The following is a 25887-nucleotide window of genomic DNA, read 5'->3' on the forward strand; positions in this document are numbered from 1 at the left end:
ACTTTTATACATGTATATATTTTTGCAAATGTTTGGAACTTTTCAGCATTTATCCAAATTTAGCCTTCCTAGAGGGCACCTGGTATCTGGGGCAAGAAAAACTGAGGAAAATGGTATCGGCTGATGCTTTTATACCCCAGACGCTCTGACGTCGGGGAAAGTGCGACATCAGCCGAGGCCAGACCCAGACTTTGGAATCCGGCCGACCAAAGGGCTGCCTGAGGCAGGACAACCCATATGTTATGACTGCAGATGCATACCTATCGGACATCTACATTTATGGTAGGTACAAAACTGTACTTTACTTATACAAAACCCTGGAGGCTGACCCTGTTATTATTTCACTTGGTATAAATTAAACAGGTATACACACCTAGGAAGCAACAAGTGTCCCATTCTGCTGAGATGAACAGAAGAGGGTCTCAGAGGTATATTTAAAAGAGAAGAAGTTTAATTTTTAAAGTTTAAAAAAGAATTACAAGCAATGGAAACACAAGACATATCTGTGTCCAGAGGTTAGTGTTGAATCAAAATATCATACTTTCAATTAAAAGATGAACATCACCGCTACTTTCTGCTTCTGTAACTGTTTGCACACTTGTTCAAGTCTTGCAGGCTGCGTACTATGTGCTTGCTTTGTATTTTAGTATTCAGCACTTTTTCTGACAAGTCAACTTGACATGTATTTCTGTATTCCATTGAAAAGCACCATTCATACTTTGAAATGTAACATCACAGTGTTCAAATGCATAAAGTGGCATATACTGGTAAGCCCCTGTTGGTAGGTTATAGGGGAAAAGGCTTTCTCTAAATTACATCTTACTGCATGGAATTTATTACCACAGAAGTTATGAAAACTCAGTAACTTCATTACATTTAGACATATGTTAGTACAACACCAGGCTGATAAATACAAGTAATGCTGCTGTGACAGTGGTTAACTGAGTACCTGTGGCAGAATATATACACACATGCTGCCATATAATAATGCACATTTTATTCTATGGTACAGCCATTAAATATGTTGATGTGAAGTATTGTGTAAATGCAAATAACTGTTATCAATTGTGAGATCCAGTTAATAGCCCACCAGACTGTCAACAATGTGATGTCCCTTACTATCATAGGTCAGTAACTAAGGAGCTTCAATTCTCACTACTGGTGCCAATGTGAGACCATCACTTAAACAAGAGTAACATTTCACACTTCCCACAAGGGCAAAACAGGAACATTCTCTATAACCTGGGACTGGACTGTATACTTTTGTCCTCCCCAAATATAACTCCTTATTACATACTTCAGAGCGATGTGTCCTAGTTTAAGATCTGTGATACACTCGCACTTAAATTAAATCGTACACATCCAAACACTTATGGGAAAGCCTGACACAGATTTCCAGCTGTGCCCCTCCCCCAAAATAATACTGTAACCTGCTGCCACCAATCAGAGAGCCTACTTGCCCTTTTAAAGCGGTGTCCAAGTATGAACATTAGACATTAAAACAAATAGTAGCAAATGACCTAAAGCAGCCAGGCTTTCGGAGTGGCCCGGGAAGTTATGAAAGCAGGAATAAGCACACTCAAATCAGTGAAGAAAAGCACTGCTTGACCAGCTACAGTATTTAATAATGAACAAAATGATTAACTAAATATAAAACAGTAAATGTTAAGTTGTCAATCTCGCCTTCATTCTTGCTTGATGGGTTCGGAGCCGATCCCTCGGCTCCGACTCGGCACTTGCTAAGCTCGAGAGTCACTTTTACCAGCTCGAGGCAGCCCCATATCCCATGATGCAAGGCGGTAAGTACCCAGATCTCGTTTGCCGCTTCGCTTATGAGGTCCTCCTTTTACCAGCTCCTGGTAAGTGATTCAATTTATTCATATTAAAGCCCCTTTTTGTTAAAAAAAACTTTTATTGTTAGTTGTAAGTTTATTTTTTAGATTTCCTGACAGAAAATCCCTGTCTCCTTTAATATTTTTTAGTCAAACTTTACCCATCCCATCCCCTCCCTGTTAGGGTGTGTTTGTGTTTGTTTTAGGAATACCTTTTGGTATTTTCTTTAATTTAAAAATTTGACTGGTGTGTGTGTGTGTTTTTTGTGAAGTACCATGTCAAAGGAGAGGGTCTCAGGTTTTAAGAAGTGTGACTCGTGCTGTCAGAAGATGTCTCTGACAGACGGTCACACTTCTTGCCTGTATTGCCTGGGGCCTCTTCACCTGCAGGACTCCTGTGCTATTTGTCATTCCTTCAGCCAGAGAGTCTTGCAGGAAAGACGCAACAAGCTGATACTTAGGGGCCTTCTTAAGCCGGAGGGCTCTCCGGCTAAGTCGGCTCCATCAAAATCAGCAAAATCTTCCAAGGCCCAGGCTTCTGTGTCTAAGCCTGCGGCCTCGGCTCCGACTCGTTCCGAGTCGAGATCGGCTCTGGCTGGAGCCGTTTCTGGCTTGACAAAGCCTTCGGCACCGATGGCTATCGGTGCCGAATCTGCATCAACCACTTCGGTGTCGGCTCCGATCGGTTCCGACACCCATGTGGCACAGGCATCGGTGTCGGCTCCGATCGGCTCCGACACCGTTACTTTGGTGGCTGTATCGGCTCCGGCTGGAGCCGATACATCGAGGCTTCCTGTCGGCTACGAGAAGTCGGCTCCGACAGGATCTGTAGTATCGGTTCCGATGGCTCATTCCAGGAAGAGGTCGAGGTCTCCTTCCTTGGAGCCGATACTTTCGGCTCCGGCTTCACCTCTTCTTCGAACGGAGCCATCGGAGCCGATCTTCAAGGTCATCCAGACTGTCAGATCATGACCTAGAGAGAGTGGTCAGTAGATTACTTAAGTCACAGGTACTGGCCCAAATGTTACATAGTCCGTCTCAACAGACGACTGTTGGTCCACACCACGTTACAGTTCCTCCTTCAACTCTACCCCAGAGCTTGGAGTTGGAGTCTTCGGGAATGGTTACTGCTACGGCTGGAGGACGGATACCCCCTTCTGTTCCTTCAGCCTCTACTCTTATCTCCTCTTGAGACCTTCCTTAGAGGGATTCGGTGGTCGGGCTTCCATGGTCTCCTCCGAGGGGGTGAGTGGCATCGGACCCTTGTCCGAGCCCGCTCTTCCCCTTGGAGCCTTGGCCTTGGTGAGCTCGGCTCCGACATCTGCCTCGGAGGCTTCCCTTTCGGTGGTCCCTGGAGTTCCTAGCTCTTCGGAGCGGGTTCTCTCGGACCTGCCTGGGAGGGGAGCATTCGAGGTGATGAAGAGTGTGCTGGCCACTGGTATCAGTCAGCAGTCTGTTCCCGTAGCTCCTCCCTCTATAGTACCTGTTGACATCTCTGCCACTTCTCTTGCTACAGGACCCAGAGATCCTCCGCCTCAGGTTTCCCCATTGGGAATTTCCCCCTCTTCCGAGGACTCTCCTGATGTTTCGGGAGATCCTCCTAGGAAGAGGACTTGTAAGAGGAAGCATGTAGACTCCCGAGTCTGTCACTCGGATACTGACTTTGATGAGTCAGAGGGATCCCTAGATCCCCTCTGAGGATGTCTCCTTCTCAGACATCCTAGAACTCCTGAAACAGAGGGAAACTGGCCCACCAACAATCCCTCTGAGGATGAGTCAGTATACCTAGAGGCGTTTGGATCTCGGCCCTCCACCTCCTGGGTGTCTCCGCCTTCGACCCCTTATGCAGGTTATTGCACGAAGCGTGGGCAGCTCCTGACTCTGTAGAGCCAGTCCCTAGGAGGCCTTCAAAATTTATCACTGCCCCGTGTGACAAGCAATTCCTCACTAAGGGTGTCCCCGCTGATGCCATGGTGGTGGCTGCGGCCACCAAAAAGGAACTTGCAGATCCTTCCGTGCCCGTCCATCCTCCTAATAAGGACTCTAGGACCATGGATAGGTACGGCAAGCGGATGTTTTCCTCAGCGACCTTTGCTATGCGTTCGCTGAATTGCCTATGTCACTTCACCAGACTCCAGAGGGATATCCTTAAGGAGCTGGGTGAAGTAGTTCAGGATCCTACAGCTGCGGGGGCTCAAGAAAAAATTGCTTCGCAGCTAGGAACCCTCAATTCCATTGCAAACTCCTCCATGCGGCTAATATCTTATGCTGCGGATGGAGCGAGTAGAGTCGCAGGTACAGGTGTGGCTCTTAGACGCCAAGCCTGGATGCGGCTATGTGATTTTGCGGATCCCTTTAAGGCATCCTTCACAAATTCTCCCTTTGATGGGTCAGCTTTGTTTGGCCCTCAGGTGAAGGAAACCTTGACCAGGTGCGAACAGGACGGCAAGACTCTCTCTGCTGTTGGAGTCCGTTTTTCCACCCCTTCTCGACCTTATCCCAAAGGACAGAAAGGTGGGAAAATGTGGTTCCGTAAATCCCAAGGAGTCACGCCGGATTCACGTGGTCAGTTTACCCCTAGAGGCAGAGGTGGTAACAACAACAGACGCTCTAGAGGCAGAGGGGGTCCGAAAAAACAGGGAAACAGAGAGCCTCTCTCTGACAAGCCCTTTCAGCATCCCTGAGGTGTTGCCCGGCTGTCCCTCCTTGGAGGCAGTCGGGGGAAGATTATCACTGTACCCAGAAGCCTGGCATTCCCTCACTCAAGACAGATGGGTACAGTCGATCATATCCAAGGGTTACATAATTCCTTTCGAGGAAAGTCCCTTTCCCTCAAATTCCCTTCCAGATGTACCACCCGGTCTAAGGGAAATTGCAGAGTTAGAAGTCTCAAAACTACTGCAAAAAAGAGCCATTCAGCCAGTTACAATAGACCATTCAGAGGCCGGAATCTACTCAAGGTTCTTTTTGGTCCCCAAAAAGACGGGAGACTGGAGACCAATATTGGATCTCAGCAGACTCAACAAGTCTGTCAGGAAGACAAGATTCCGAATGGTCACTCTTCAGTCAATTCTGCCCTTCTTACAGAAGGACAACTGGATGTGCTCAATAGATCTTCAGGATGCGTACTATCACATCAAAATTCACAGACGCTCCAGGAGATTTCTCCGCTTTCGGCTGGGGTCCAGTCATTTCCAGTTCAGAGCCCTGCCCTTTGGTCTCACTACAGCCCCCAGAGTGTTCACCAAATGCATGGCAGTGGTCACGGCTCACCTGAGACGTCAAGGATTCCAGGTGTTTCCGTATCTCGACGACTGGCTCCTGTCAGCCACCACCAGGCATCAGCTTATACAAGCCAGGGATTACACAATAGACCTTTGTTCTCATTTGGGCATCTCAATCAACTTCGAAAAGTCATCCTTATCGCCCTGCCAGTCTATTACCTTCATAGGCGCAAACTTAAACACTGTTCGGATGTCAGCTACCCTTACAGATCAAAGAGTTTCAGACATTCAGAGTCATGTCAGGATCATTCTGGCCAACAAGAAAGTTCAGGCCAGAATGGTTCTAAAGGTATTAGGTCTCATGGCTGTGGCCATTACTCTTCTTCCCCTGGCTCGATTCTACATGCGCCTTCTTCAGTGGATGCTGTTCACACAATGGTCTTACCAGCAACTTCCAATGCGTCACCAGATTCTGGTGACACAGACATGCAAAGAGCATCTTGCTTGGTGGATCACATCTCCTCAGGTTCACCAAGGCAGGTACTTTGTACCCCCATCCCCGATAGCCACTATCACCACGGATGCCTCCCTGATCGGGTGGGGGGGGTCATTATCAGGGCAGGATGGTTCATGGGACGTGGCAGCCGTTCGAGTACCATCTGCACATAAATGTCCTGGAGATGAGAGCAGTGCTTTTAACGTTGCAAGCCCTCAACGACTTTCTTCCCGTAGGGACAATTGCAGTCCACACAGACAACATGTCTGTAGTTTGGTATATCAACAAACAGGGCGGAACCAAGTCCTACCCCTTGTGTCGAGAAGCGCTCAGACTATGGCAATGGGCGATCTCCTCTCATCGGTTTCTGGTAGCAAAGCATATCCCTGGGAAAACCAACATTGTAGCGGACAGATTGAGCAGAGCTATTCTCATGCCTCACGAGTGGTCTCTCAAGCAATCTATAGCGGAAGAGATTTTTCTGGAATGGGGTCGTCCATGCTGCGATCTTTTTGCTACTCCCCAAAACAGCAAATGTCCAGACTTCTTCTGCCTCTTCCCTCCATCAGGCCATCCCCCCAGAGACGCTCTGACCCAGGATTGGCCCCAGGGACTTCTTTATGCCTTCCTTCCATTTCCTCTGATCCCTCAGGTTATCCAGAAAGCTACCGTTTTGAGAGCCAAATTGATTCTCATTGCCCCTTACTGGCCTCGACAAGTTTGGTTTCCGTTCCTCCATCATCACCTTTTGGTGCAGCCGTGGCATCTGGACCCAGTGCCAGATCTTCTGATTCACCAATCGGGACAGCTGCACCGGTCAATCCCTTCTCTCAACCTCACAGCATGGTTGCTCCACTTCCTTCCTTAGCCAGGCTTCCTTTGATCTCTAACCCAGTTAGAGACATCATAGTAGCTTCACTAAAATCCTCTACCAGGAGGATTTATACAAGCAAATGGAAACGTTTCTCTTATTGGGCTAAGGCCAAGAATATTGATCCTTTTACTGCCCCTGTTCAGGCAGTCCTGGACTTCTTAGCAGAGATTTTTCATGCAGGCTCCTCTTCTTCCACAGTCAGAGTTCAATTGGCTGCTATCTCCAACTTTCATGTCGGGGTCACAGATCATAATATTATGTCCCATAGGCTCTGCAGAGCCTTCTTGAAAGGAATTTTCCTACTAAAGCCTCCAATCAGGAATCCTCCTCCTCAGTGGGATCTAAATTTAGTGCTGACATCCTTGATTCTTCCCCCCTTCGAGCCAGCTGTTTCTTGTTCCCTGAAATATCTTTCTTGGAAAACTTTATTCCTAGTGGCTATTACATCTGCCAGGAGGGTGTCTGAACTTCATGCTCTTTCGGTTCGACCCCCCTATTTGGTTTTTCACAAAGACAGAGTATCTTTGAGAACGAACCCAACTTTTTTGCCTAAGGTCGCTTCAAAGAACAATTTGAATCAATCCATTGATCTCCTGTATTTTTCCTAACTATTCAGATAGAGCTGAACAAAAGCTACATTATCTTGATGTCCACCGTCAACTTAGATATTATTTGGACAGAACAAAAAATTTAGAAAATCTGATCAACTTTTTGTTTCCTATGCGGATAATAAAAAAGGCCTTCCTGTTTCTAAAGTGACCTTGTCCAGATGGCTTTCTTCGGTCATCTCTGAAATTTATACTCAGGGGAAAACAGCTGTGCTCAAAACCTAAAGCACATTCAACTAGGAGCTTAGCTACTTCTACAGCCTTTCAAGCTAGACTTCCTTTGGACACTATTTGTGCAGCGGCCACTTGGGCCACTCCTCACACTTTTGTTTCCCATTACAAATTGGACTTGGCCTCCAGGGACAGAGCCAGTTTTGGCTCTACAGTCCTCAAGAGTTTGTTCCATTGAGCCACCCAGGATAGAGGTGCTAGGGACGCGGTCCCATCAAGCAAGAATGAAGGCGAGATTGACAACTTAACATTAAGAAGTTATGTACCTACCATAACGTTCCATGTTAGTTGTCTTCTCGCCTTCTTTCTTGCGACCCTCCCTCCTTCCCCCTGGCCTGGACAGACCTTGTTATAAGAAACTGTTATGCTGAAGACCATTCAGACCTGGTCTTTATTCCATCTGTAAGTTTTCTTTCTTCCTTTTGGAAGTATTTTATGCTTGGTGCTGTTGCCCTTTGTCATCAAACGAGATCTGGGTACTTACCGCCTTGCATCATGGGATATGGGGCTGCCTCGAGCTGGTAAAAGTGACTCTCGAGCTTAGCAAGTGCCGAGTCGGAGCCGAGGGATCGGCTCCGAACCCATCAAGCAAGAAAGAAGGCGAGAGAAGACAACTAACATGGAACGTTATGGTAGGTACATAACTTCTTATTTCCAATAGACAGACAGAACTTAATCACCAAGAAAATGAAATCAGTACTATAGGATAGAAATCCAGCATTTAGAAAAACTCTGACTGATTAGTTATAATTTCCTATCTGACTAAAGAGCAATGTCCCTGATCTAAACTAAATTATTACAATAAACAAAAGCAGGTTTGCAGTTCTTGATGAGTCCTTTTGGGTATCCACTGCCCAGTATAACTGTGAACAACTGACAACTGTAACTGGTTAACTGATGACTACTGTCTTCAGCAGGCTGTTTTTTAGACTAGCTTAACTGTCACAGTTCTAATTTTCATTTCATATTTTGAAAATCAACCAACAGCTGTTTACTAAAAGTTCCTTCCTGTCTTTCAGCCTCTGGCAGTAGGACATAGCAATTGTCAACATTCCGATGACACTATCTGCAGATCAGCTGATTCTGAGAGAGTCTGCATTTAGAACCTTCTTCACAAATATGCACAGTTGGAAATGTAAAGAAACACTGCTCAAGTCTTTAAAACATTCTGTACAAACAGTTCATAAATCAGCATGTAAGAACTTACAATATCATAGCTAGTCATGGTGGCATATATTACCCAGTTTAATCTGAAATTATGTTGAAGAAACTTCAGCCAGGCATGCTAGCACAGATGAGAGTGTCTAATTTATTTCGTTATTTATTGCATTTGTTTACCAGGAAAGTCTACTGGGCCATAAAGTGCCCATTTTCAGTGACGGCCCCGGGGAGAAAAGCTCCACTGAGATGCATGTACAATTTGATAAAACGCAAGTTATAGTGCAAAAGTTCCACAGAGGTACATGCATACAGTTTCATAAAGCACAGCTAACAGTACAATACATACAATGAGAAGACAGTACAGTACATATAATTTCTTCACACCAGTGTCTAGTACTGAATGACTGTAGAATTAAGTTTATTAATGTGGAATTTCTTTACTTAAACAGAACATGCTGGAGAGACAAATAAGTGCCCCAGAGACTTGAGCCTACTATGGAACCCCCCTAGATCATTAGCCTAGTAACAGTCTGTGAATCTATTAGACCTTTCTTAAAATCATTGATGCTAAACTTGGATTAAGTTTGCCTTAACTGCTTCTTTTACAGGGATGTAGCCAGAATTTTCAGATTTGTATTCACTCCCACACCACTGACCCCCCCCCCCCCACACACACACACACACACACACACATCCCCTGCAATTCCTAATGAAATTTTGTAGACGGCCATTAAGTCATCATATGAACAGTTACACGTTAAATTTGAGTTCCAATATGCAGTTCACAGTATTTATCTCAATATACTAAATGCTTGAAAAATTCAGTCCTTGGGGCAGATAAATAATGGCTTGTGTTTGTAAATAAACATCAGAGTAAGCAGAGGATTGGATGTATTGTGTATTTGCTTCAGTGGTAAACCCTAATATGAACATTTGCACTCTGTTGAATTATAGCAAATGCAGACATGGAGAAGAGTGTACTGTCAAGATGTTAAAATATTTAGGTTTGTGGTAAATTTACAAAGCCCAGCATGCTGATTCTAGTAACAGTGAAGCTCTATGTATGGTTGGTCAGGGAGACGTATACAATCTTGCAGACTGTAGTATCGCAAGAGTATTTCTCCTATGCCAAGTTATAGGAATCTCAAAGTATATGTAAGTAGCAGGTATGTGAGGTGCAGGGGGTAAAGCTCCTCCCCCCCTGCAAAAATGCTTTAGTAGCTGTACAAGTTTCAAGATTCAGTAACTTGATTTGCTGCTTGAGTTTTAATTTTCAAAGGTGCTGAACTCACAGTCACAGGTCTTTCAGTTATGACAATGTGAAAATGCATTCTGGAAGCCAAATTGTACTCCAGTATTAATGAACTCACTTTAAATGCCAGTATATGTAGCATCACGGTACTTGACAAAGATTATATGAAAGTTTAATTACCGAATAAATGGCTATATTATAAATAACAGTGTAATTAAAAATATAGTAGCAAAATAATCGCACACAAATGGCACCATTACTGAAGCTGTGTGGGCAGTAGTAAGCAATGTAAACGTTGACCAGTGTGTTATTTACCAAAGTCAGGTGAGCACATTTTGTAACCCATATAATTGTAAATGTTAGATCCAATAACCCCCTTTCTAGAAAAATCCCAACACTAGAAAACCTGAAATATTCAGCAAGACTTCAAGAATTTTCATTAAATTCTGTTTCTTAAATGTGATCTATGCAAGGCTTGAAAGAAAATGTCTGGTCTAATGTAATTGAAAATCTGTGCTTGGAAAGCATTGCTGGAAAAGCTGACACAAGAGTAGGCAACCTAGTACTTGAAATAAAAATCAGTTGGAGAAAAAAGTGACTAGATTCATAAATAACAGGTGTATGATTGCTTTAGAAAGAGATATCAAAGTTCTGTAAAAGACTGTCTGCAGAACTGCTGCAGCAGGAAAGATCTCACCTTTAATGCCAGTAAATGTAGTATCATGACACTTGGCAAAAAGTACAGAGAATTAAGATTAGCAAGTAAATGCTCACAGCACAACGCCATCACAATTAAAGATCTAGAGATAATACTAAAAAAGATGTCATAATTAAAGGTCTCAGTGCAATGGTAAGGAATTTACACTTTGACCAGGGTGTGCATCTACAGAAGTCAGTCAGGCTGTAGGCATTATTTTATAACCCGTCTAATTGCAAACAGCATGTTTACTCACTCAAAAATTAACACTATACTATGTTATATTTCACTGATAAATTCAAGACAGAGTTTTGTTTCCTTTGAAAAAGCCTTCTGAAGCGACCTAACGATATCTTTCTGTTCCAGAAAAAAAGGATTGGAAAACTCAAAATACTTACGTAGTGCATTTTTTGTTAATGGCAATAAATTCAACATCAGGTTTAAACTTAATTGTAATTCTAGAATTGTGGTATACATAGCAAGGTGTGTATGCTGTCCTGCTTTCTACGTGGGTAAAACCGAGCGTAGATTGCGGGACAGGATATATGAGCACAACTACACTATCTCTACAAATAAATTGGATAACTCGTTGGCTAAACATGTTTCCCAGAATGTTGGCCATAAATTTATGTTCAAAGCTATAGATCAAATTCAATTTAACATGAGAGGTGGCCCTATAAACTTACTTCTTGAGGAACACGAACTTGTATGGCAAATTCGTTTAAATGCATTTGCCCCTCCAGGCTTAAATGACTCATGCAACATTGCCTGTTTGCTTAAACTTAGAAGTCTGGTACGTTAGATATTGATTGTTGGGATTATACTATATATATGAATTTTAGTCATATTATTAGTGTAGTATTGTCTATTTTAATATAATATATATTAGTTTTTTTTTTATACCATGATGTATGTATAATTCATTTTTAACATAACCTGGTTAGTCAGGTTTGTTTAGTATAGTAATGCGTAATGTCTTTTTAAATATGTGGTAGGAGAGAGGTGTGGCTAATTAAGCGATTGCTTCTAATCATTCAATTAACACTGTTTTTTTACTGTGATTTTTTTCTGAGGAAGTTGCTTTATTGTGGCAATGAAAAGTGCTTCAATAAATCTCTTTTAATTACTGGTGGGTCTACCGTTTTGCTTCACTGCTGACTAGTGGTTTTCTTTGGTTTATTTGTATTTCCCAAATTCACCACAATAACAGGAACAGGCAAGCAAAAACTGAAGGTAATGCAACTCAGTGCTAGAAGTCTAAATCTCAAAATGCACTCACTCAAGGCACTCCTTAAAATGGAGAACATTGATATCTGTGCAGTGAGTGAGACCTGGTTCAAGCCTCCAGAGGGTACCCCTGCAGTATCAGGCTAAAACTCATACCACACTTTTTGGCCACTTAACTTGGACCGGAACTCCAAAGGCGGAGGTGTGTCCGTATTCATTAAGGATATCCACACCTCCAGGCTAGTTGCTCAGTATAATGCATCAGAGGTTATCCAAGTGCAACTAACTCTGGGCAAAACTGCAGTCCAAAAATTGTAGCTTGCTACAGATCCCCCACCATGCCCCAGGATTCCCACTCTTTTCTTGATATAATGGAAAATATTAGGGTTCATCCAAACACCCTATTAATGGGCGATTTCAACTACCCCATCATTAACTGGGAAAACTACTCCTGTACTAACTCCTTCGCTCAACGCTTCTTGGAATTCATAAATTCCAGTGCCCTGGATCAACTTATCCACACCCCCACTAGGGGCAACAGTATCCTAGTCCTAGTCGTTACCAACATGAGTGACCAGTGTTCCACACCTGAAGTCAACTCCTCGTTGGTCAGATCCGACCATAAGTTAATCACTCTAGATATCCACATCCCGCCCCCTGCCCCCCATTAAGTAAACCATGGTAAAAAAAATTTCTCCAAAGTCACCTTCATGCTTCTTAAGACATTAGTGGTGAACTTCATTACATTCATGCAGATGGATAATAGAGTTATGACTGCTGAATTCTACACAAATGCACTCTATAAGCATTTACACGAGTGCATGGATCGTGCTATCCCAAACAGAACCAAGACGCTATCCTCTAAAAAAAAGAAAGCCAATCTGGTGGTCCCCTGCCATAAACAAACTCTACAACAGAAGGAAGTAACTGTTGGAAAAGAGAGTAAAATCCCATGAGTGGAGGAGCTCCCTGGTCAGCCTCAGTAAAAGCTGAGATCCCTTATAAGATCCTCCAAAGCTAGCTAAGAAAACAAAATCTCCACTGATTCTAGGGACAACCACAAAGCATTCTATAGCTATGTCAAGAATCTCAATGGCAACACCTCTGAGTTACAGCACAATGGCACGAAAATTACAGAACCAACTGATATTGCCAACATCCTGGCAGATAGGTTCAATGCTAACTTTACCTCCCTCTCACCCGCTAAAGGGCCCATATCTATACAGGAAGAATGCAACGTCTCTGTAATCACAACTACGCAGGTAAAATCTGCACTCTCTAAAGCCAAAAACATAGCATCCATGGGACCGGACAACATCCCAGGCTGTGTTTTACACAAACTTCAGAACAAACTGGCTACCCACCTAAGCACCATGTTCAGTCATAGCCTCATGTCAGGCTTTGTGCCCATTGAATGGCTCACAGCAACACTTATCCCACTCCACAAAGGGTGAGCCACCACTGGATCACCCTATTAGCCTGACAAGCCTGGTTTGTAAGGCCATGGAACATATCTTCATGGAATTTATAAACATAGACATTAGTAAGCTCCAAACTCTGGACCCCACCCAGTTTTGGTTTGTGAAAGGCAGATCATGCCTCCTGAACCTGATCGACTTCTTTGAGGCAATCACCAAAGATGTAGACGAGGGTAAGGTGGTTCACACAGCCTATCTTGACCTTGCCTAGGCTTTCGACACCATACCCTATTCTGGAATTATAGCTAAACTCACTAAACTAGGTATAAATCCCTACATCATAAGATGGGTTGCCAACTGGCTCACTGACGGAACCCACACTGTAAAAGATGCAGACTCCAAATCTGACTTCAAACCAGTGACAAGTGGAGTACCACAGGGTTCAGTCCTGGGACCTCTCCTGTTTGGTATCTACTTCTCTGAAGTACAGGCTAACACAGAAGGCCTTTAGCTAATGAAGTCAGATGACTGCAAACTAAGAGTCATAGTAGAGTCCCCAAATGATGTGGACATCCTACAGAAGGGCCTCACTGAGACAGATGCCTGGTTGTCAGAGCCATGGCCTCAAGCTCAATGCCAAAAAGTGCATTGCCATCCCCTTTGGTAAAAGGTCTGTACCCATGAGCTACCACATAGGCGACAGTCTACTTAACGCCAAATGTGTGATGAGACCTTGGGACCCAGGTGGACAGTAGTCTCTCCTTTGATAATCACATCACCACAGTAGTCAGGAAATCATTCTACATGGCACAACTCATTACAAAAGGGTTTTCATCCAGGAAAAAAGAGGTCATTGCTCCCCTCTACTCGACACTCATTAGACCCATTATAGAGTACAATGCCCCTTTTGGAATTTACCTCACAAGACATCTGCAGCAGCTGGAAAGGCCAGAGAAGTACCTCACAAAGAGGATTACTGGCCTCAAACAGATGCCCTACACTGACCGGCTCAAAGAACTCCAGCTTTACTCCGTTGCATATCGCCTACTCCAAGGTGATCTCTGCCTAACATGTAAAGCTATGTTAAACACAGTGCTGTTGGGCATGCTACACCTAAAGAAATCCCAATCCCTCTACGCTACATGCTCTAGGGACCTAAACCTTGTCACCACAATAAACAGGACATGCTGGAGGGATAGATTCCTGTCCCAGAGACTTCCCATACTCTGGAAAAAGCTACCCATCTATGTCAAGCAAAGTTCCTCATTAGCACTCTTCAAGAAAAATCTTGATGAGTGGATGGGAAATAGGAAATACACCCTGGGGATCACTTCTGTGGCTCTGCTCCACAGGGGCACAGGAAAATAACTTTCTTGGGTGACGTAAGCCAGGGAACCTTGTTTGCTAGGCTTACTTAGACCATTGGGCCGATAGCCTAGTACCTACCAATGAACCTATGTACAAGGCAATTGAGTCTCGTGGCCATTAACACCTTGGTAGTGTCCAGCCTTAGACTGTGCCCCCTTTCTCTAGGAGGACTAGGTAAGTGAAGTCTGGGGAGAATTTGTGGGTACCTAGTCAATCTTCAGAATCCCAAATGAATAAAAGGGCACCTTTTTCCAGAGGTATTTTTTTTTGTCTGCCAACAGCATTAAGTTAATAAGACTTTACTAGGTATTGGTACTTTTAACCCTACATATCAACTCAAAAACACTATCTCCTTATTTACCAGAACGGGTTCCTTCAATGTCTGTATCAAAACATTTAGTAAGGAGTTTTCAAAATTAATTAACTGCACACATTCTCAAAATACACACTTCCATTTTCCTCTGTCTTCTCCTTCACCACTCCAGCACATATTCCCCATTTGGAGAAGGATTCTTTGAAGTCTTTTTGTTGTATAAAAATATTTCTACGAACATTTGCATACAGGTATATGTAACCGTATGGACTTTGTTGCATACTTGGTTGCCTTACAAATCTCTTACCATTCAACCATCCATCCTCAACCCCTTTTCCCATTTTGCACATGGGATTGGGGTGTCACTTTAGCAGTGACAGTCATTATTCTTTTGTAATTTGTTTGCCTGTTTTCATTTCTAAGCTCTTTCTAGGCTCCTCTGAGTTTTGTAGTTATGTCAAATCTTGTGCTGTGCTTATACATTTTTTGATGACTGCATCTGTTCTTGGTTTCCCTAGAAACTCTTCCAGAGCTGCTGTTTCACTTATTATTCCTGCATGTTGCTATCTTTGTGCATTACCTGCAAGTCAAATACTTTTGTGCCTTTCTCATTATTTTACTTGCTACGGACTCCAAATAAAAGGCAGTAGAGGGGAAAGAGGACATCCCTGCCTGGTTAGCACCCTTTCCATCTTTTGTCATCTCTGATCTTTCATATATTCTCCATATTAACTCTCTATTTTAGTGGAAAATGCAAGTGCTGCAGTTGCTTTGCAGATAAAATCTCAACAGGCCTTATGAAATGATTTCTCTGCATCTTGATTCACAACCAATAATGGTGTCATTTTTCTGCTCTGATTCCCTGTGTATCGTCATTCTTTTAGCACTTTCAGTTTGTCTGCATTTCGCAAAACCACATTAATTTGTGTCTATTACTTTTGCTAACATTTTATTGTTTTAGCTGATGTAGATAAAAATACATCATTTTTTATTTATTACATTTGTTTACCAGGAGTCCGACTGGACTAGGAGCCTATTTGCAGTGGAGGCCTGGGGAGAAAAGTTCCAATAACAAGTATAGTGCCAAAGACACATCAATTTAGAACAGTAATTACAATAAACACAGTAAAAACATATAAGTCAACTAGTATTAATACAAACAGAAGCATAAAAAAATAGGTATATAATTGATGCAGATAACAATATTGTGACCCTGCCAGCCCTGCTATCTGGAATTTTGTAAATAATTCTATGCCATTTGGGAATATTGATCTGATTTATACAAAAATGTATGTTGTGTACTGAGCTTCAAGAATGTAACCACAGCATACCCTGCTGGAACATAGAAGATTAACTTACAAAACTTCAAGAAAATAAGTTGAGATTAAGTGCTTTCCAATGTGCTATAAAGGTAAGTTAATGCAGCAAGAAGACAATATGTCTAGAGCTAGACGTTTCTTTCTATTGTCTTGGAAAAAAAAGTAATTAATGTGTTTAAAATGTAAAGTGTTTTATTGCTGTATGACTTCCTAGCAGCTGCACAGTTCTGAAAGATATGTATTTTTCACAGAGAGAAAGAGAGAGAGAGAGAGAGCAAGAGAGATGCTAAAAATGCTTGTACTTTATGACAATGGGGGTAGCTTGGGAACTAAAATCAGGTGACAAAAAGTGATATCATCCTAGCTAACCCAGTAGTAATATTTGATATTGATTTAAGAGCTCTGTCAGAGAAAGACTGTGCATTTTGTATCTTGTCTTGGACCTAGAAATATCCACTCATCAGCACTACATCTGCATTTGCCTTGCTCTGTAAGTAAGTTATTTAGGGCATAGTATATAGATAGGAAAATAGTAAAGATTAGTTTAGATGTTTTCTGTATTTATTTGAGCCTTTCCTGCAATGTTGCTTTAAAATATTTCCTTTGATTCTGAACTCTGTAATTACTGTGTTGATGGAGTATTGTCTTGTTGTTTTATTATTTATTTAATATATTTCAACCTATCTTTGTGGCCGATATTTGTGAGACATATTTAAGCTCTGAGAGTACTTGCATATGTATTTGGTGACACTGTACAGGCCACTCCTGAATAGCTTGATAATAGTAACATTACACAGTAGGCTTTGTCACCCTTTGTAAGGGCCGTCTAGTAGGTGATAAGGAGGGGTTGGTGGCAGTGATGACTACCTTATAGTGTGGGCAGAAGGGGGCATAGCTAGTAAACCCATGCCAGCCTTCCCCAGGCATGTGTGTATATATGTGTCTGTGGGTAAATCAAATCTCAAAGCGTGTGTGTCAGCTACTTGGGCAGGGACACGAAGCACAGGTTGGACAGAGAGGGTGCTGGAGGTCTTGGCCTGACTCCACAGCTGAGATCTTAACCCTATAACTGTGCCAGTGGGGAGTCTTATTGGGGATCTGGAGAAAGAGGGAGAAACCAGCCCCAGACTGACTGTGATCTCTATGTGCTCTTAAGGGAAATTTTACTTTACTGTGTGTGTACTTGTCATCCTCCCATTGTGTACATCTCTCACTGTTGCCACTGGTGAGGATAGAGGCTCCTTGATTACTGGGCCAGTGCTGGGGCATCATATATTAATTGGTTAGCAGTGGTGGGATACCCACATCACATATTAATTGGTTAGCAGTGGTGGGATACCCACATCACATATTAATTGGTTAGCAGTGGTGGGATATCCACATCACATATTAATTGGTTGATAGTAGTGAGATAGCCACATCACATATTAATTGGCTTGTAGTGGTGTGGATTTTGAATTCCTATAGCCTGTGTACACTGGTCACTGAAGGCGTTTTTACTCTCTATCAGCCACACAGGGAACATTCAGAGTTCATATCACAATTGATTTATTTTCTTGTTAACTTAGTCAAGGAGAGCAGGCAAGCATGTCAGTAGAGGAGTATGGCAAGCTGACAAGGATTTGCTAGGCTAAAGGACTGGTGCATGCCAACCTGAGTAAAGCAGACATGATTACAACTTTAGTCACAGTTGCATCACAAAATAGCAACCAAGAGAACAGTCAGACTGACCGTGGAGATGAACAACTCAGAAAATGGACAGCTCAGCCTTTCCACAGAGGTCTTAAAAATCTGTCTGGAGTTAGAGACTTGAGCTGGAGGCCAAGTGTTTGAAAGTAGAGGCAGCAGAGATACTCAGACATCTAGAGACTGAAGAAAATGAGAAACTGCAATGTCTGAAGGCTGAGGAAAATTAGAAGCTGTGATGCCTGGAAGCTGAAAAGAAGGAGAGACAGAGGCAACAGGAAAAGGAGATGCTGACTTCACCTGAGCCATGGAGGTAATTGGGAAGGGAGTAACTGAACCCCAGAAGTAACAAAGGTCAGTAAATTATCCCCCACATTTTACAGAGGGGGATAATTTTGATAGTTTCATTCATATGTTTGAGAGGGTTTGTAAACCGTATAATGTCCAATCTGCATTAGGCAGAGCCCCTTACTAACACTCTTCAAGAGAAATCCTGATGAGTGGATGGGAAACAGAAAATTTACCCCAGGGATCACTGCAGTGGCTCTGCTGGACAGAGTCGCAGGGAACTAATGGCTCTGCTGGACATTAGGCACAGGGAACTAATCTAAGGGGGTGGCGAAAGCCAACACATTCTGGCTAGGCTTATAGATGCTCTCGGGCAGATAGCCTAGTACTTACCTGTGAACAAAGGGCTCTGGGTACAGTTCCTGACCACTTTACTCCATGGTAAAGCTGTAACTGCAATTTCTAAACATTCTGATATTGATTGCTTAAATTATAATACAGTCAAAATGTGTCAGAATGCTTTAAGTTAACACTTGAAGCCTATAGAAGGTTTCATTTGCATAGACGCAAGGTAGATGAAAGTCTGTGTGAATATGTTGCTGAACTAAGCACTTTTTTCATAGGTGGGTGAGTGGATGTCAGGTCACCACTTTTGAAGGGCTGGCAGACCTTTTGGTGATTGAACAAGCCCTTAGCAGTTTGCCTGAAGACATGAGAATCCGGTTAGCTGATAGATTATGCACTACTGCAGATGAGATGGGGAAGAAGGGAGACCTATACCTAACAAGCAGGGCATCACTGCGCAAGAAATGGACATCCAGTGCTGCTCATGGGTCAAAGGGAGCCCATGGTGGACAGCCCGGACTGCCCCAACAGAGTCCGCTAGTAGCAGGGGAAACCACTGGTCCAGGTACAAATCCAGGACTAAGGTTTAAATGTTTTAAATGCAACTACTGGGGCAATGTAGCATAGCATATAGATGTCCGCAGAGGCAAGGTGGGGAACAAAAGGTGGGACAAGCCAGTAAGTGGGAATGACAAAATGCCAGCAGTAAGTTGTCTAGACAACAAGTGTACCAAACTACCACAAGAGGTTATATCCTATCTTAGGAATAGAAAAGAGGCCATGGGTAAGAGAGAGACAGCCTCTTACCTAACCATTGTGAAGCCTGCAATGGTTACAGAAGAGCACTCCTTGCTTGGGCAGTCTACTCCAGTCAGAGCTTTAGGAGGGACCCCATTCCAAATACCTTTGGCTAGGGTTCAACTTGACTAGGAGGGTGAAAAAGGAAGCAAGCAAGTAGTTGTGTTTGAGGATATCCTTGCAGATGTCCTGATAGGGAATGAGTTTGATAATGCAGTACCCTGTGTGCATGCAGTTGCATGCAGTTAGGCTTGGAAACAAGCATATTAGTCTGGTAGCCTGGGGGAGACCGAGACAGACTGCACACTTGCAGCCAGGACTGGTGAGGTGGTTACTTCAGAGAGGGAGCTACTCTGTAGCAGTGAGACTGAAGGTGAGCCACAGCTGTTTGTGGGTACTGGTGTTCCCTTGGACAGAGTGACTGCAAGGGCAGTGGTGAGTAGTAGTACCCAGGCTGACAGTGAGGCACCACTGTCAGGGAATACCAGACTTCTGTGGAAGGGGAGCTAGTTTGGGGTACTTGAGAGAGGCTCAGCTCTCAGACCCTACATTACAAGAATGGAGTGAGGTAGTTAGTGAGACACCTGCTTGTTAAGGGAAAGGGGAATCTGTATACTGGGACAAAGGGTTACTGTATAGAGAGTGGACTCCTGAGGAAGGACTAGAGGGTGAGGGAATACAGCAGCTGGTAGTGCCCAGAGCCTATCATCTGGCACTTCTAGCTATAGCCCATGATATTCCTTTTGCAGGTCATATGGGCATAAAGTGTACAAAGAGACATATTATGCAGAACTTCTATTAATCTGGGACTTCTAGAGATGCAACAGGGTATTGCAGGACCTGTGAGCAGTGCCAAAAGGTAGGCAAGGCAAGAGACAAGGTGAAAGCTCCTTTGATGCCTTTGCCTGTGATTGAGGAGCCATTTCAGAGGGTAGCTATGGATATTGTGAGGCCTCTGAGTACTCCAATTTCCACAGGGAAAAATAATATCCTATTGGTAGTAGATTATGCTACTCGATACCCTGAGGCAGCAGCTCTGTCCTCCATTGAGGCAGAAAAGGTGGCAAATGCTTAGTTAGACATTTTCAACAGGGTAAATTTTCCAAAAGAAATGCTGACTGACAGAGGTGCCAATTTCTTGTCAGACCTGCTGGCTTGTCTGTGGAAGTACTATGGGCTGAAGCACCTAAAGACCACCCCTACCATCCCCAGACTAATGGTCTTGTTGAGAGGTTAAACTCTACACTCAAGATGATGCTATGGACATTTGCAGACCAGTTTAAGAGGGAGTGGGACAACTATTTGCCCCATCTGTTGTTTGCCATAGGGTGAGGGGACCTCTAGATTTGATTAAAGATGAGTGGGAGGGTGAGTGTGGATTCCCCAATGAATCTGTTGTGGCATATGTCCTAAACCTCAGGACAAGGCTCCGGGAACCCATGGGCTTGGCCCAGGAGAACCTGACAGAAGCCCACCAGCAGAAAAAAGATCTGGTGTGACAGGAATGCTCAAGCTAGAGAGTATGTTGTAGATAGCAGGTAATGGTTCTCATTCCTGTCAGATACAACAAGCTTTCAGGCAGCTTGGGAAGGACCCTACAAGGTGGTAAGGAAGGTCAGTGATGTTAACTACATGGTAGAACTGGTAGGCCGGAGTCAGGGGCACAAATTGTACCATGTTAACATGATGAAACCTTACCATGATAGGGAGGCCCTTCTGCTTAGTATTTGCAGTGGATTGCAAGAGGAGTCTGAGTGGGATCTGATGAGTGATCTCCTCAGTGAGGCTCAGACTGACACCTCAGTGGAAGGGGTAGCAATTTCCCAGCAGCTATTTCCTACCCAGGTTTGAGAAATCTGAGCAGTGTTACAGGAGTTTGGGGGCATGTTCACTGGGAAACCAGGGTGCACCCACCTGGTGAAGTACCATGTGAATACAGGAACCCAAAGGCCTATTAAGCAGGCCCTTATAGGGTGCCTGAGAGAGGCATGCCTACTCTGTGGGAGGAGATATATGACATGTTGGAACTAGGGGTAATTCAAGAGTCCAGCAGTCTCTGGGCCTCTCCAGTGGTGCTGGTACAAAAGAACGATGCCAGCACCAGGTTCTGTGTGGGCTAGAGGAAATTAAATAGTCACACAGAGTCAGATGCTTACCTCATGCCTAGGACAGGTGAAGCCCTAGAGCAGCTGGGTGGAGCTAAGTATCTTACCACTATTGATCTTACCAAGGGTTACTGGCAGGTGCCGCAGCAACAACAAAGCACATCCACCACTTCCAGCCAGACAGGAAAAATAACACAACCAGGATCCAATGTAGAAAATGTAATAAAAAATCCCTAGCGCCTCGGCTTGGAGCCTTCAAAGGAGAATAAAAAACACAAGAAATACCAAAGCATTTATAGCACAACCAGTTATCATTAATTACATAATTGCTTTCAATTAAACTAAAAAAAAAAACTTTCCAATTACATTCCACATTAATACCTACTGGACTTAAAGTCCCATACTTTAAAATAAAAGCAGTCTGTTTATACAAAAGCCTTTTCTTTACATCCCTTTCCTCAAATATGTTCTAATACAGTACACTGCAAACCATTTGGACTTTTGTTATGATATTTTTCAAAATGTATTGTAAGAGGGCTTTCAGGCTTAGCATTTTTAATGTCCCTGACATGTTCTTGGATTCTAAGCTTAAAAGCCTTCTTGTTTTCACCCACATAGAACATATTGCAAGGGCACTTTATAGCATAAATTATACCTTCTGTATTACATGAAAACTTATGGTTTGCTCTAAAACAGATTCCATTAATATACTTGAATGTATTACACACATTTACATACACTGCATCTTCCACATGGAAATATGCCCTACTATACTAATCATAGAATCAATACTGCAGTTAGGGGTGGAGAAATTAGCATGTACTAATATATCTTGAATACTTTTACCCTTACGGTATGAAAATATAGGTAGCTTGTACATTTTCTCAGAGAGTTCTTTAAAGTTTAAAAGAAAATTCCAATAATGTTTAATCACACCTTTTACTTCATTAGATAACATGTCATAAGTAGTGACCACATAAAATTTTCTTAAATTGGACCTTTTATTATTATTTATATTCGTAGAGTGCCGTATTTGTGGTCTGTTTGTCTATGGAGATTCCCTTTAGCTTTGTTCATCAAAGCATATACATTTTGTTTACACTAGCCCCTTTCAATAAATAATTTAGCTGTTATATTAAGCTCACGTAATAAATCTGGGCCATTGTTACAAAGTCTTTGAACCCAAAGGAATTCCCCACAGGGTAAAGAATTTATTAAATGAGGTGGATGACAGCTGTCTGATGCATGAAAATGCAAACCGTCCTCAAATCTGCGATGTATTTTACTTATAATCTTTCCATTAGTTTCCCCAGTTAGGCAAATATCTAGAAATGTTACTGATTTACCTGTTTGTACACCATCGAACTTTAAAGCAAATGGATTGTTCTGGAGTTCATCAATAAAATGAATAACTTTTTCATAACCCCCTTTACAAATAAAAATGAAATCTATGTACCTGTAATATTGTATTACATGTTCCTGAAAAAAAATTAAACTATACAAATAATCCATCTCAAACTGAGCCATCATCATATTGGCATACATGGGGGCAAAAGCTGCCCCTGTTGCTGTACCCTGTAATTGATGGAATGTATTGTCATCAAACTCAAAAAAAATATTTAAACAAAACTCAAATAATTCAATAATATATATGTTAAAAGGCTATTCCCTAATGCTTTTCTTAATACTCTCTATATTTCCTTTGATTCTGAACTGTGTAGTTAATGTGTTGATTGAGTATTGTCTTGTTCTTTTGTTAATTATTAAATGTATTTAAACCTATCTTTGTGGCTGATATTTGTGAGACATATTTAAGCTCTTAGAGTACTTGCATATGTATTTGGTGACACTGTACAGGCCACTCCTAAATAGCCTTAGTTTTGGTCACACTTACCATTTGGATAATAGTAACAATACACAGTAAGATTGGTCATCTTTTGTGAGGGCCTTCTACTAGGTGATAAGGAGGGGTTGGTGGCAGTGTTAACTACCTTATATTCTGAAAAGAAGGGTGCATAGCTAGTAAACCTGTGCCAGCCTTCCCCAGGTGTGTGTGTGTGTGTGTGTGTGTGTGTGTGTGTGTGTGTGTGTGTGTGTGTGTGTGTGTTTGCATATAAATCAAATTTCAAAGTTTGTGACAGCTACTTGGGCAGGGAAACGAATCACTGGTTGGACAGAGATGGTGCTGGAGTTCTTGGCCTGACCCCTCAGCTGAGATCTTAACCCTATAGCTGTGCCAGTGGGGAGTCTTATTGGGGATCTGGAGAAAGAGGGAGAAACCATCCCCAGTCTGACTGTGATCTCTGTGTGCTCTTAATGGAAATTGGACTTTACTGTGTGTGTACTTGTCATCCTCCCATTGTGTACGTCCCTCACTGTTGCCTCTGGTGAGGATTGAGGCTCCTTGATTACTGGGCCAGTGCAGGGGCATCACAAATGTCTACAGATTTTACAGTATGTCTAGTGTTAGGGAAAGATAAGTTTCAATCTTATAATAGAGTAAATATGGGGTGATACGTGACCAGAAAGAAGAGAAAAAATTAAGAGATTTGAATGAAGGAAATGTGAAGTAAGAGTGAGGGGAGAAACACTTATCCACGGGTGATACACGAACAGAGTCATTTATTGTTTAGGTGTTCTTTAAGAAGGAGTTTAATTTTGGAGGTAGTGTGGGCATTAAGTATATGTTGTGGAAAGCAGTTCCCTGTTTTTGCAATTTGATTTCCAAATAAGGAGTCACCAAAAGAATTGTTAAATTTATTGACTTTTAGATGTAGTTTGTTGGATGAATGGAGGGTATGGCTGGTGTTATATGATAGAACACGTTTTTTAAGGGCTGGACAAGCTTCAGGGTGATGTATGATGTTGTGAGCAGTTGTAAGTTGGTTAAATGATAGGTTTGGTAGCTTGAGCCAGTGTAGCTGTTTCAAGGCTCAGCAATGATGTGTTCTATTATGGAGGCTGGCAGCACAATGAGTGGTTTTGTGTTAGCATAGCTCTGGTTTAGACAGCTCAGATTTTTTAAGATAAGTGAAGATAGGGGAGGCATACAGTAATGTAGACAGAAGGTGTGTTGTTGCTGTGGCTTCTCTAGTGGAAGGGGTAAGGAATGTTCTGGACCTATAGAAACAGCTGAGTTTAATATGTACCTTTTTTATGGTAAGGGCCATGTGCTTGTCATATTTTAGGGAGCTGTCTATTGTGACACCTAGTAACTTTGTGTTGTCTACTGGTTCAATTTTAGTGTCATTGAAGGAGAGGATGTGAAGCGGGGTAGTGGGTTCTATGTATCTATTAGAGAATGTCATTAGTTTTGTCTTGGTAGGGTTTAGTATGAGTTGATTTTCTTTGAGGTACTGCTCTATGTCTGTGAAAGCTTTCTGGGTTTTACATAGGAGTTTGCGGAGGGAGGGGGCGGTGCAGATGACTGTGGAGTTATCTGCATATTTCACCATAGTAGAAAGTGTGGAAGATGAACCATGTTTGTTTGTAAAGATGAAAAAGAGTAAAGGCCCAAGAATTGAACCTTGTGGAACTCCTACAGTAACAGGCAGTAGAGTAGACATTTCCTCTTTCCACATGACAGCTTGTTGTCGGCTGGACAGATATCTGTGAAACCAAGTGATGGATGATAGTGAGAGATGAATGGAGGATAATTTTTGAAGTAGTTTTAGATAGCAAACAGTATCAAATGCTTTAGACATCCAAGAAAATGGAAGAGACAAGGTTGTTAGTATTTTTGTGGTGGTTGATGGAATTTCTGAAATTTAATAGGGCAATTGTGGTACTGTGTCTTGGTCTAAAACCATGCTGGGAGTTGGAGAGTAGTAGTAGATAGGCCAGTAGTTGAGAATGTATGCATTTTTCTAATGCTTTGCTAAGGCGAAGAGTAAGGCAATGGGTATATAGTTCTCTGGATGGACCACCCTTGTGCAGAGGAATGATGTGGGAGAGTTTCCAGAATACCGGTATATATTGTTTAGTAATGAAGAGATTAATAAATAAGGAGATTGGGTATGAGATGGAGTCGGCTGCTAGTTTAAAAAATTTGTTTGAGAGTTGATCTCCTGCAAGTGTAGTGGGTTTTAGTTGGAGTTTTTGATGTAAGTAGTCTGGATGGGCTGAAACGAGAAGGTAGCAGAGGGATGGGTAGAAGTTTTTTGAATGGTTAGAGGGGCATAGTTGCTATTGTTTACGAAGGCCTAAATGGAATTAATAAAATGTGAGTTAAGTTGGGCTGCTATGATTATGTTGGCATTTGGGATGTTTGGGGAGGGGGTAGTGGTTTGTCGAAGGATTTAAGAGTTGTTTTATGGAGTGCCAAAATTTGAGAGTTTTTATTGGATCCGGGTAAAGTAGGACCTTTTGTCAGTGAATTTGTTTTTTGGCTAGATCATATAGTTGGGGGAAGTTGTGGAGGGACTCTTGTGTTTTTGCTGAATGGTAGTGTAGTCATGCTCTCTCTCTTTTTCATTATGTTTATGATGCCCTTAGTTAGCCATTGATTTGGTATGGTTTTGCAGCATAATTTTCTAATGGGCGCTAGAGAGTTTAGGATGCTTAAAATGAGTTGTTGAAGTATTCAACAGCCTCATCTTGGTGAAGGTGTGTTAAGGGGGACCACTTGTGATGCTTTAGGAAGGGA

The 25887-nt window shown here is 42.5% G+C and overlaps 1 protein-coding gene across 2 annotated transcripts in view; it reads left to right on the forward strand.

The window, feature by feature from the left end:
- Positions 1 to 25887, forward strand: part of TPP2 (tripeptidyl peptidase 2) — a 2672548-nt gene that overhangs the window by 967767 nt on the left and 1678894 nt on the right. The window lies entirely within an intron of this gene.

This window comes from Protopterus annectens, chromosome 5.part0 (assembly GCF_019279795.1).
Source record: "Protopterus annectens isolate FY-2018-M chromosome 5.part0, PAN1.0, whole genome shotgun sequence".
NCBI lineage: Eukaryota > Metazoa > Chordata > Ceratodontiformes > Protopteridae > Protopterus > Protopterus annectens.